Source organism: Silene latifolia, chromosome 4 (assembly GCF_048544455.1).
Source record: "Silene latifolia isolate original U9 population chromosome 4, ASM4854445v1, whole genome shotgun sequence".
NCBI classification, from domain to species: Eukaryota; Viridiplantae; Streptophyta; class Magnoliopsida; order Caryophyllales; family Caryophyllaceae; genus Silene; species Silene latifolia.
In genome coordinates, this window is record NC_133529.1 from 108980077 (window position 1) to 108995053 (window position 14977).

Genomic DNA, 14977 nt, shown 5'->3' on the forward strand with positions numbered 1-14977 from the left:
TGTCTAACAAGAGAGAAGAGTTCCTTGACAAAGCTGTGTCCTCACTAACCAAAAAACGTGACCAACTTTTGATTGATCTTGCAACATGTCAAAATGAAAAAGGGGATCTTGTCAAAATTTCTGAAATGTTAAATGATGAGTCAAGTCATGTTAAAAGTGCTTTAGATCGAGTGCAAAATTCAAATGATGATCTTCTCGTTCAAATTGAAACTCTGAAAAAGGTTGAACAAATCCATGCAAATGAGATGATGCTATTTTTGCATCCGAGTCTATGAAGGAAATTGAGACTCTCACAAAACATGTGTCTTCACTAACTAAAGAACGTGACTCTCTGTTAGTTGACCTCACCTTGTGCAAAAGAGATAACAAGCAACTTGAGCAAATTGGCTTATTGCTTAATGATGAAGTGAGACATGCTAAACACGCGTTCGACAAAGTAGGTCAACTAAATCTTAATCATCTTGCTAAAATTGAAAAACTAACCAAAGAGCTAGATGAGGCTAAGATGTTCTATTTGAAATGGGAAGGAAGTTAGAGTGTCTTGGAGTTTCTTCTAAAACAATCTCAAGAATATGAAAACCGTGCAAAAAATGCTGGACTTGGTTTCAAATGCAACAGTTCTACGCACTGTTGCACTCGAAACCAAGACCCAAGCGTAACTGATTTTCGAAGAAGAAAGTATGCTGGCCTTCCTGAGTACATTATCTGCAATTACTGTGGTAAAACTGGTCACGAATTCAATGGTTGTGAAAAGAGAGTCCTCGACCTAGAAAGAAGTACTAAAGTGGCTAAACATGTTTGGACTAAAAAGAAAGAAGTCAAGAAAGGTGTTGTCAAGAAGGAACCCAAACTTGTTTGGGTTCCTAAACTAACTGTTTGATTTCTTATAGGCATTAGCGAAAGGCAGAAGCAATTGGTACTTAGACAGTGGATGCTCTCGACACATGACGGGAGATGAAAACCAATTCCTTTCGCTAGAAGCCTACGATGGTGGCATGGTGACTTTTGGTGACAACAAACGAGGTGAAATCATTGGTATTGAAAAAGTTGGTAAGTCAAAGTCACTATGTATCGACAAAGTGTTGCTTGTCAAAGGTTTGAAACACAATCTTCTAAGCATATCACAATTGTGTGATCGAGGTAACATCGTTGAATTTCTTGCTAGTGAATGTAGAATAATTGATGGAAAAACTAAAGAACTCATTCTTGAAGGTAAACGTGTCAAAGATGTCTACATGACTAACTTATACTCATTGTCAAGTCAAACACTATCATGCATGAGTGTCCAAAAGAATGACCCTTGGCTTTGGCATAAACGACTTGGTCATGTAAATGCTAAAACACTTAATACCCTTAAGAGGCTTGATTTAGTTGATGACATTCCTAACATCAAATTTGAATTCAAATCACTTTGTGACGATTGTGTTAAAGGTAAACAAGTAAAATGCTCCTTTAAATCCAAAAATATTGCTAGCACTTCCTTGCCTCTTGAACTCATTCACATAGACTTATGTGGACCTATGCGTATTGTTAGTAAAGGTGGAAGTCGCTATATTTGTGTAATTGTTGATGATTTTACAAGATTTGTTTGGCTTCTTTTCTTAAGTTCTAAAGATCAAACTTTTGATGAATTCTTAATTTGGGTTAAAAAGGTCCAAAACAAATTTGGTTATAAACTTGTCTCCTTGAGATCCGACCATGGAAGCGAATTTGAGAATTTATCATTTGAGTCTTATTGCAATGAGTACAGTATTAGCCACAATTTTTCGGCCGTAAGAACCCCTCAACAAAATGGGGTTGTGGAACGAATGAATCGAACTCTTGAAAATATGGCTAGTACCATGCTCATTAGCTCTAAAGTGCCAAGAAACTTTTGGGCCGAAGCCGTTAACACATCTTGTTATATCTACAATCGAGTCATGATTAGAAAAATCATTAACAAAACTCCTTATGAATTACTACGAGGAAGAAAACCTAACATCTCACATCTAAAGTAGTTTGGTAGTAAATGCTTTGTGTTGGAGCTGGTGTCCTCCACAAATTAGTGTGATAACATTTATAAATCTCTTACAGGTTCACAAGGGTATACTTCGTATATTTAATCAGTTGATTAACGTTTACCTAATAACGGTTGGCTTGCTAGAAAGTTTGACGTTATTATCATACAGATGGCGGTGATCAACCGGTCCCTAAAGGTCACACCTATAGGATGTGTTTGAGAAATGTGGTTATAGAAATATAATCATATTGATGCCCAAAATGACTAAAAAGTTAGTCAATGTGTTGATGAGATAATTATTTAATGAAAATTAAATAATATTAAGTTGAGATGAATTAACTGTCAATTCGTAAAATTAAATATAATAAGTTATATTTAATTAAATATATATAAGGTTAGTTTGGACGAATTAATCTGTTAATTCGAAATTAAATATAATCAGTTGTATTTAATTTCAACAAGTTGAATGTGTCATAGTGGTAATAGTGAGGGTACACATATCAAGAGGTCATGGGTTCGATCCTCACTAGATGACAATTTAACACACTTTATATATTTTTGGAAAGACCAAAAATAAGGAAATTTTTATTCATTATTTCGGTCATTATTGGCCGAAAATTAGGAGAATAATATATTTCCTAATTGAATTGGTAATTCGGTCTATATAAGAGAAAAGGGGAGAATTATTTCTACCCTAATGCTTTTTCTGACCTTGCCTCCTCTTTCTTATCACAAGAACACAAAGACAATAAAATTTTACAGAAAATTTTAGATTGATTTCTAGCATAATTAAAGGGTATATCTCAGATCGTCTTGGGTGCAACTAATAGGCGAATATCAGTTTTGATATTGTTCTTAGGCCAATTTTGCTAGGACCTGAGGTTAATTCTAAATCCTTTACTTTTGTTTTCGTATTTTATTTTATGACCTTAGATCATCTTTATTAAATCGTTATAATCCTTCATGTTAAAGGGAAGTATACAGATTATTTCCCACAAGTGGTATCAGAGCTTTAGGCTACGATTTTAATTTTGATGATTTTCATAAATTTTGTATGTAAACTATAACCTAATTTTCGAGAAAATAAATTAGGGTTTCGTTTTTTTTTTCGGTTGAAATTGTTTTTTAGCCGAGACCTTTTTTTTTTTTCTTTCGGCCTGTTTTTTTTTTATTTCGTTTTTCCTTTTGTTTGATGATTATATTCAATTTCTTTTGATCATATCATTGTTTTAATCGGTTAAAATTATCATATGAAGTATTGGGAAATTTTGATTTAATGCAGATTAAGTTAGAATAGATATAGTATCATCATGTCATTGATACAAGAATTTGTTTTTGCTATATAGTTTTAGCATATAAGATTAATCATGATTGTTAATTCATTTGCTAAACCATGTTCTATTAGCAACTATAAACTTTGTTTTTCATCAATTTTTGTATTAGGGCATTTTGCCTCAAAAGGAAAATTATTTTGACGGCTCTTTTTTTTAAGGTATGCCGTGGAAAAAAAAAACGTTTTTAGGTTTTTTTTCTCTATTACCGAATCAGAAAAAAAAAAAGGAAAAGGAAAGTTTTTTTCCGGAAAAAATTATGGAAAGTTTTTTTTCTTTTTCTTAATTGCCGAATAAAAAAAAAGGGGAAGGGGCTGTTTTTTTTTATGATCAACCGTGAAGTAGCTGTTAAAAAAAAAAATTGTTTATTTTTCCAGCCGAACCAATTTTAATTGGATTTTGTTTTTTTTTTTTTATTTTGGCCAATTAGTTATTGTGAATCGGTTCACAATTTAAAGATACCGAGTTATTTTAAAGCGGTTTAAAATTTTGACGGATAGAATTCATATTACAAGTTTAATATGGATTGAGGATGAAATTAATGTGATTAAATTGCGGAATTGTCACTTAATTTAATTTAAATAGGTGGTTTGGATAAATTAATCAACATAATTAATGTATTGTATTATGTATGTTTAATTTATTTTAGTTGATGCTTTTATTTTTGTTGAATGAATCGAATGAATGAATTTTATTTACGTATTTATTTTTCCAATCGGTTGTATTTTGTAATACTTAGTGTGGCCTTAGTCAAATTATGTTTTCGTAATGAAGGAAACATGATTTCTTATGTAATTATGAGATCTCGAATCTCCTTTATTTTAGTTTTGGGTTTTGAAATTAGAATGTAATTAATAGGTCAATTATGTAATTTTATTTATTGTAATTTCAAAGAAGACTAAAGATGAAGATTCAAGCTCACTCCCGCTACATGGATCAAGATGGAACATCAAGACAAGCTTCTCGGGTCCAAGGATGGATTCCAAACTTTTATTTATTGTTCATTTTGGTAGGATAGGCCACAGTAGGACTTTTACTGTTTTTTTTACGTTTTTCATTTTATTGTTTTTCATTCACATGCTAGTAATTGCATCATATTCCGCTTAAAACCAAACCACCTACTACTAAAATGCATGAAAATTGACTCATATAGTTGTATGTTAGTTTTCATGGACATGCAGATGTCACAGTCTATAAGCCATCACTTTAGTTTAAATCATTCTCGCATGCTAGATTATAGTTCACTTAAAATGAATTAAAAATAGTTGATGGGATCTTCCTCTAAAACGGAAATTGAGATTAGTCTTTATAAGGGCAAACATCTATAAGTCCCTTCTTCGTCGGTAGGCCTAATATGACCCCTTCTACGTTGGGTAAGTAGTTGTGTTGACTTAGTTTACCTCAACATTATAGTACGAATAATTTCTCGTGATTATGATGGACTAAATATAGAATTTACAGAAATTTATCGACCAGGAATTCTAACGGTAGAATTAGCTAACAGGTTAGCTTATCAATTTACAGAGAATTGAGTCTTGGGGTCATTTATATAATTCTTGAGGGAGGTCAATTGTATAAATGTTTTTGAGTCTTCGCGTTATGACATTAGTTCATTAGACTTAAAATAAAAACGATGCATGCTTATTATTTTATTCTTCTTTCGCAGTGTAGAACACGCTTATTATCAATAATACTGTTACAACAAATGGCTGGAAATAACGCAATCCCAATGCCTAGTGCCACACTAGATCGTTCGTCCTGGCTTAAAATGTTCATGGACCAAATGAATCAGTCCACTCGACTGAAGAATGATGGGTCCAATTTTTGGATGGGAGGCGGCACTACGGAATGCTGCCACTGCTGATGGTAAGCTCAGGTATTTAACTGAGCCAATACCGGTCAACCCAGGCCCAAATGCAGGAATCAACGAGTCACTCGCTTATAGTGATTTCGTTATGGAAGCAGGTGCGATAAAGAACGTACTCATCTTTGCAATGGAAACCAATTTGCAGAGACGCTTCATTGCCCAAGGTGCAAACAAGATTTTCATCACGCTCACTAATGAGTTCTCAAAGGCACCGAGAATCATCACATATGAGCATACCTGTCGCTTCTTTGATGCGAAACTCCAGAAGGGCCAACCGGTTAGCCCACACATTCTTCACATGATTGAGAATGTCGAGAAATTGGAGTCACTGAATTGTAGAATCAGTGAGAACATTGTCATTGACCGAATGCTTCATTCTCTTCACGATGGTTTTGCCCTTTTCAGGGCAAACTACTACATGAATGACTTGAAAAAGAGTCCTCATGAGCTACACTCCCTTCTCGTACAGACCGAGAAGGATATGAAATTGAGTGGGAGCATGAAGCAGGATGTTCTCACGATTCACAACAAGAGTAAAGGTAAGGGCAAGGCTCATGGCGACCTAGCTATAGGTAAGCCAAAGTTTAAGAAGCCAAGAAACGGTAAGAGTGCGCCTGGTGAGACTAGTGGCTCACAAGGCAAGACAAAGAGCAAGGGCGGTGACATAGAGTGCCACCATTGTCACAAGACTGGACATTGGAGGAGGAACTGTCCCGTCTACCGTGAGGACATCAAGGCAGGCCGCGTCGTTCCTGTTGGTATGTCATCTTATATTCATATGATTGAGATTAACCATGCAAGTTTCGGAACTTGGGTACTATATAATGGTTGTGGTTCTCATTTGTGTAATCATTTGCAGGGCCTAAAGAACATCATACCTCTCGAAAAAGGTGATGTGGACCTGCGAGTCGGGAATGGAGCACGAGTAGCTGCTGCCTCGAAGGGAACATATGTAATCCAACTCCTAGTGGTTTTGAGTTATCATTAAATAATTACATTATGTACCCAGTTTATCTAAGAACATTATTTCTGTTTTCGTACTTGCTAAAGACGGTTTTACATTTTCAATAAAGGATAATAGTTGTATTTTCTCTTTCAATGAAATGATTTCTGGCAAAGCAGTTTCCATGAATGGAATTTATATCTTAGATCAAACCACGGAAGTATTACACATGAATAATAAGAAATTAAAGGTTGGTGACAAAGATCAAACCTATCTATGGCATTGTCGAATGGGACACATAAATGAGAAACGCGTAAAGAAACTCGTCGATAATGGGACTATTCCCTCATTCGGATTTTCTGCATATGGCACGTGTGAATCATGTCTCATTGGCAAGATGACTCGAATTTCCTTCAAAGGTGTTGGAATGCGCGCTAGTGACCTATTAGGACTCATACATACGGACGTATGTGGACCTATGTCAATTACCGCTAGAGATGGCTATAGATATTTTATCACTTTCACGGACGATTTGAGTAGATACGAATATGTCTACTTAATGAAGCATAAAAGTGAGTCCTTTGAGAAATTCAAGGAATACCAGAATAGGGTACAGAACCAACTGGGTAGAAAGATTAAAGCACTCCGTTCAGATCGGGGTGGCGAATATCTTTCAAATGAGTTTGATCAACACCTGAAAGACTGTGGAATCGCTCTACAGTTAACTCCACCTGGAACACCTCAATTAAATGGTGTGTCCGAACGGAGAAATTGAACCTTACTTGATATGGTTCGATCCATGATGAGTCACACCGTAGTGCCTGATTCATTATGGGGATATGCTCTTTTGTCAGCTGCTCTTATACTTAACCGAAGTCCGTCTAAAGCTGTCGACAAGACTCCATATGAAATGTGGAAGGGAACGGTACCTAACTTGTCCTTTATTCGGGTTTGGGGCTGCGAGGCTTATGTCAAGTGGAGACACGAGGATAAGCTCGGCCCGCGATCGGTCAAAACATACTTTATAGGTTATCCAAAAGGAACATTTGGTCATTACTTCTATTCGCCTACCGAACATCGAGTATTTGTTGCGGCTAGTGCGACGTTCTTAGAGAAAAAATTTCTCGAGAACAAGTCGAGTAATAGAACCTTCGAGCTGTCGGAGATTCCAGAACCAACAACCGAGGAACAGATGGAGGAAGCTGTACCTCCAACTGTTGATACGGTCAATATTCCTGAGAAACCTAGGAGGTTGGGTATAGACTCTCATCCTCCGGACAGATACATTGGTATGGTCGAGGAGAATGATGTTTTACTTCTAGAAAGTAATGAACCCGCAATCTATAAAGGTGCTATGGCCTCTTCCGACTCAAAGCTATGGCTCGAAGCCATGCAATCCGAGATGGACTCCATGTATGAGAATAACGTATGGGATCTAGTTGATTTACCTAATAAGGTAAAATCTCTACAGGGCAAATGGCTTTACAAAATAAAGCGTTCTGTAGACGCGCAACCAGATATCTATAAGGCACGACTTGTGGCAAAAGGTTTCACTCAAGTGCAAGGATTGCATTATGATGAGATTTTTGCACCTGTAGTCATGCTACGTTCCATTCGGATAATCTTAACGATTGCCGCATTTCATGATTATGAGATTTGGCAAATGGATGTGAAAACCGCCTTCTTAAACGGTTATTTGGAGGAAGAGTTGTACATGGTGCAACCCGAAGGTTTCATAGATCCAAAACATCCTAAGAAAGTATGCAAGCTTAAGCGTTCCATTTATGAACTTAAGCAAGCTTCTCGGAGTTGGAATCATCGTTTCGACCAAGTGATAAAAGAGTATGGTTTCACTCGATCGGTCGAAGAACCATGCTTATATATCAAGTCGAGTGGGAGCAAGATTGTATTCTTGATATTGTATGTCGATGACATACTCTTGATTGGGAATGACATTCCTCTCCTATCTTCGGTTAAAGAATGGTTGAAAAACCATTTCCAGATGAAAGATCTGGGTGAGGCACAGCGCATTTTGGGAATCCGTATCTACCGAGATAGATCACGACGGACGTTATCACTTAGTCAGGAGTCTTATTTGGATAAGGTTCTTGAGAGGTTCAGCATGACCAACTCCAAGAAGGGGAACCTTCCTATGACGACTGGGATGCAGTTGAGCAAGTCTCAGTCACCCACGACGCCTGAAGGTATTGAGCGCATGAGTCATGTTCCTTATGCTTCTGCAATAGGATCGATCATGTATGCCATGATATGCACACGTCCAGACGTGGCATATGCATTGAGTATGACGAGTCGGTACCAAAAGACTCCAGGTGAAACACACTGGATAGCAGTCAAAAATATCCTCAAGTACCTACGGAGGACTAAGGATTGGGTATTGACTTATGGAGGCGATACTAAGCTATGCGCAACCGGTTACGCAGATGCTAGCTTCCAAACGGATCGAGATGATTCAAAATCTCGGTCCGGGTTCGTCTTCACTCTTAATGGTGTGCGGTCACTGGAAGAGTTCCAAACAGAGTGTTGTAGCAGATTCTACTATTGAATCCGAGTACTATGCCGCTTCGAGGCAGCGTGCAAAGGAAGCGATATGGATGCGTCAATTCTTACAAGGGCTTTCGGTAGTTCCTAGTTCGAATGACCCGATCACCATCTATTGTGACAATAGAGGTGCCATCTTCCAGGCTAAGGAGCCAAAGTCTAGCAACAAATCTAGACATGTACTTCGGAAGGCTTACCTGATCCGTGATTACGTGGAGCAAGAAGAGATAGTGATTGACAAGATTGCGACGGATGATAACATCGCGGATCCTCTCACCAAACCGTTGAATTATGATAAGCATGTAGGGCATGTTAATTCCATGGGAATTAAACATGTTCCTGAGTTGTAGTACTTGATTATGGATTTAATACATTATATTTTTCATATACTATTTACAACTTCATCATTTTATATATAATATTTTGTTTTTCATGTGGATTGTACTGACAACATTGAACGCCACAAAGTGAACTGAATTACATTATATTTGTTTTGGTTCGTAATCGCCAATGTGAGCTGATAACTCCGGCTATTATATTGTGCAGTCGATTGATGGTGGGTTCAACGAGCCATAAGTTAAACGGTTAACTAATCGATCACAGATACGAGATTATGACGATACCTCGTAGGACAACTTTTTGTGACAACGTAATGGAGTCCTAAATGTTTTATAACATTCGGTGCCAGGTCGTGGATAGGACATGCATTGTGTACCTAGAGTCGATTCTTTTGACTATCAACTGTCTCTTGAGATTAAGGCAGTTTTTGGGTGACTTTGGTTTCTTTCTCACGGTCTACCGTAACTGGGGCTAAGTAGATTTTTTCTGGGTCATTTCATACTGTGCTTACATCTGCAGGATTCGAGTTGAGGAAAATATCCATCCCTTATCAGGTATAGTTATTTCTCAGGGCCACTAACTGAAATGTATGGCCATGCTCGAATGTTGATTCGTTTATCAGTTAAGTTACTCTCTAGTCGGGAAAACCACTCTTGATACTGATCGCTTGTAAAATACGACCTTTGTGAATTCGGATTTGCAAATTGTTTTACATTGAGTGGGAGAAATTTTAAAGGATATGAGAATCGCTTATCGCACATACACTTGTGAGGACAAGTGGGAGTTTGTTGGAGCTGGTGTCCTCCACAAATTAGTGTGATAACATTTATAAATCTCTTACAGGTTCAAAAGGGTATACTTCGTATATTTAATCAGTTGATTAACGTTTACCTAATAACGGTTGGCTTGCTAGAAAGTTTGACGTTATTATCATACAGATGGCGGTGATCAACTGGTCCCTAAAGGTCACACCTATAGGATGTGTTTGAGAAATGTGGTTATAGAAATATAATCATATTGATGTCCAAAATGACTAAAAAGTTAGTCAATGTGTTGATGAGATAATTATTTAATGAAAAATAAATAATATTAAGTTGAGACGAATTAACTGTCAATTCGTAAAATTAAATATAATAAGTTATATTTAATTAAATATATATAGGGTTAGTTTGGACGAATTAATCTGTTAATTCGAAATTAAATATAATCAGTTGTATTTAATTTCAACAAGTTGAATGTGTCATAGTGGTAATAGTGAGGGTACACATACCAAGAGGTCATGGGTTCGATCCTCACTAGATGACAATTTAACACACTTTATATATTTTTGGAAAGACCAAAAATAAGGAAATTTTTATTCATTATTTCGGTCATTATTGGCCGAAAATTAGGAGAATAATATATTTCCTAATTGAATTGGTAATTCGGTCTATATAAGAGAAAAGGGGAGAATTATTTCTACCCTAATACTTTTTCTGACCTTGCCTCCTCTTTCTTATCACAAGAACACAAAGACAATAAAATTTTACAGAAAATTTTAGATTGATTTCTAGCATAATCAAAGGGTATATCTCAGATCGTCTTGGGTGCAACTAATAGGCGAATATCAGTTTTGATATTGTTCTTAGGCCAATTTTGCTAGGACCTGAGGTTAATTCTAAATCCTTTACTTTTGTTTATGTATTTTATTTTATGACCTTAGATCATCTTTATTAAATCGTTATAATCCTTCATGTTAAAGGGAAATATACAGATTATTTCCCACACTTTGTACATAATAATGGAAAAGATAACCTAGGCAAATTTGATGCTCGTAGTGATGAAGGTGTTTTTGTTGGTTATTGCGACCATAGTAAAGCTTACAAACTTTATAACAAGAGAACCATGAAAATGGAAGAAAGCGTTCATGTAATATTTGACGAATCTAATCTCTTTGTTTCAAACACTCAGGTTAATGATGAAGATGATGATGAGGAAGACGATGACTTCGAAATTGGAATGATACGTCATGACATGGATCAAGTAGTGGAAGAAGCTGAGCAACAGTTGGAGCCACTGTTGCATGAGGAGGCTGGCCAAAATTCAGGGGGAATTAACCCTCCCTCATGTCAAAATGAAGCTAGCTCATCCAGGGGGAATGAGGAGTGCAGTGAACCAACCACTAACCAAATTGAAACCAATCCACAAACACCCTCACACAATATTCCCCATGCAATGATCCACCGACACACTTTGTTGCATCAGAACCAACCGAAACAAATGAGGCCTATAACACCCTTGTTCCAAAGAAATGGAAGCATCAAGGTTCCCATCCTCTATCAAATTTAACCAGTGACCTTACCTCTGGAATGAAAACCAGATCATCTCTCCAAAATCACTGTGCTTTTGAAGCATTCATATCACAAATTGAACCCACAAATATCACAATGGCACTATCCGATGAATATTGGGTCACGGCTATGCAAGAAGAATTGGAGCAATTTGAGAGAAACAAGGTATGACATCTGGTCCCTAGACCATCTCAACGTACTGTAATTGGTACGAGATGGGTCTATCGCAATAAGCTTGATGATGTTGGAGAAATCGTAAGGAATAAAGCTAGACTAGTGGTACAAGGGTTTAATCAACAAGAAGGGATTGATTACGATGAAACCTTTGCACCGGTAGCTAGGCTTGAGGCCATACGAATGGTCGTAGCTTTTGCATCTCATGTTGGCATAAAACTTTTTCAAATGGATGTTAAAACCGCTTTCTTAAATGGCTATCTTGAAGAAGAAGTTTTTGTCGAACAACCCCCGAGCTTTTTAAACAATGAGTTCCCTAATCACGTATTTAAACTTGACAAAGCACTTTATGGTTTAAAACAGGCTCCCCGAGCCTGGTATGATAGACTTTCCAAATTCCTATTAGAAAATGGTTTTGTAGGTGGTTCGGTTGATAAGACATTGTTTATCAAGTCACAGTCAGAGGAACTGTTGCTTGTCCAAGTATATGTCGATGACATTATTTTCGGTGCAACTAACAACATTCTTTACAAGTACTTTTTGGATCTTATGACTTCTGAATTTGAAATGAGCATGATGGGAGAACTTGGATTCTTCCTTGATCTTCAAATTAAGCAAGATGAAAAAGGAACCATGATTCACCAATAAAAGTACTTAAAGGAAATGATAAGTAAGTTTGGGTTAACTAGCTCGAATCCTATGCCTACACCTATGATTGCCAAGCTTAATCTTGACAAAGACGAAAATGGTAAGAGTGTTAGTGAAAGGGTATATCGAGGTATGATCGGTTTATTGCTTTATTTAACCACTAGTCGACCCGACATACAATTTAGTGTGTGCGTATGTGCTCGTTTCCAATCAAATCCTAAAGAATCACATTTCAAAGCCGTCAAACGGATTTTTAGGTATTTGATTGGAACGCAAGGCTTATACCTTTGGTACCCAACTCATTATGACATTGATCTTGTAGGATTTTCAGATGCGGATTATGCCGGGAGTTCGTTGGATAGAAAAAGCACCTCGGGTATTGCCACCTTCTTAGGACCGTGCCTTATCTCATGGGCATCCAAGAAACAAAATATCGTTGCTCTATCCACGGCCGAAAGTGAGTATGTAAGTGCCGCTCTTTGTTGTGCTCAAATTTTTTGGGTACGACAACAATTGCGTGATTACGGTCTTATTTTCGAAACTACTCCTATATTTTGTGATAATACAAGTGCCATTAACATCTCAAAAAATCCAATACAACATTCTAGGACAAAACACATTGACATAAGGCATCACTTTCTACGTGATCAAGTCGAAAAAGGAAATATATGTCTAACCTTTTGTAGAACGGAAAATCAAATTGCGGACATTTTTACAAAACCGTTAGAAAGGGAACAATTCGTAAAACTTCGGTTGGAAATTGGTTTGTTAGGCGACAGGTGACATAAATTAAAATTATCTTTCCCATATGATTGACTAGAGATGAAATGATGTATATATGTTCTCAAGTTTAAAAATGTCTAATTTGTCATATGACAAGTGCGCCGAAAAAATTGCATTGGAACTTCACATCTTGCATTTGAATTATTTGCATTGAGCCTTGCACTTACTTTATGTCCCATCTAGCACATCCTACTCTAAGCCGCCCTCTATGCCATCATTTCCCACATTTATACTTCACCTCACCTTTCAACCACTTCCTCTTTAACCAACCAACCTTCCATAAAATAATTCCCCCATGTAATAACCCCACTTTCCCATTTACCCACAAACTCCCTTCAAAATTCAAAAATTCCTCAACCTCTTTCATCTCCCTAAACCGTCAAAACCATCACCCTCATAATGGCTCCCAAAAAGGCAATTAAAAGAGAAATTCAAAACCTTAGAAACACATTCAAACCCAAATATATTGCCCAGCAAAAAATGGCCACTAAATCCGCTGCAAGTGTTGAAAAATCCGACAAACCCACCCCGTCTCCTACCAAGCCGCCAACAGTCAAACCAAATGTTGCACGAAAGAAATCCATGGCTGTCAAAGGAAGAGGCCGTGGTAGAGGAGGCCGTGGTGGATTAAAATGAAGTCCACCAATCTCCTTAATGTTGGACTCAAATGTTGATGTTGATTCCGGGGAAGACGAGCCCACGCTCAAACAAATAGCGAGCAACATCCACAAAGAAATTGATGATGATGTGATTGTTGCTACTGTTGTTGAAGAAGAAAAGGAAAATGAAGGTGTTGATGACGTTGTTGAGGAGGAAAAAGAAAAAGAATCCGAAAAACTGAATGAGAAAGATGTTGAAGAGAAAAATGAAATTAAAAAGAATAATGATAAGGAATAAAAAATGAGTGAAAAAGATGAGGAAAGAGAGAAAGAGAGTGAAATCGAAAAAGAAAAGGGAACAGTGAGCGAAAAAAATGCTGAAAAAATTGATTCCCCAAATCAAATTTCTGAAAAGGAAGTCCTTCATGAGGAAGAGGCCATTCCCAACATTGAAAACATCAATGAACCCACCAATGAAGACACTGTTGCTGATGAATTTGACCCTCTTTTTCCCGAAAACCCCAAAACAAAATCCCAAATCAAAATCACCGAACTGTTTGGTGATGATGATGATATTATCATTGAAACTCCCACCGAATCAAAGGCAAAATCTAAGGCCGGTCTCAAAAGAAAGAAGAAATCAAAGCCAAAAGCGGCTAAAAAGTCGAGGTACCCACGGAAGAAGGAGGTGGTCCTTTCAACAGAAGATGATGATGTTATTGAGGATAAAATTCCTCTTAATACATGCACGGAGTTTATGGTCACCACTCACGATGAGGCATTCAAGAACGAGGTCCTTGCTCATCTCAACTCTCTCGACCTTCCGGATGACACCCTCAAGCTATGTCACGGCATGCTTACATGTTGCTTCCACAGTGGGAGACGTTACAAGAAAACATGGTATGATTCTTCCCCGGCTTTTGCATTCTTCAAAGCTGCTATTTTTGGTCAGGGTTGGTTTAATCTCCTCGACAAACACTCTCCGGTTTACATGTCGGAGTTAATTCAATTCTATGCAATAGTCAAGGTTGATGTTGCATCAGGAACTCTCTCGGCATTTATAAACCAAAAACCCTTTGTCTTGACCATTGCCCAACTTGCCTCTTACCTTGAGGTTGAAGCCGTGGGTCTTACCACCTTTCCTAAGACCACTTGGGGTGATGTTGATGAAGTTATGGCTAGTGAGGTTATGAGAACCCTTCGACCCGACAATGAAAGTGGCACCACCAACATATATGCCCATGAACTTCAAGCCCCCCACCGTTTCACCTTTAACCTTGTTCACCGAGCCATCTTACCAAGCAATAACAGTAGGGGACGATGTTCTCTCCTTGAGATGCTCCTTATTCACCACATTATCAAACGTCGTCCCATCAACCTTCCCCAACTAATCTTCCACCGTATC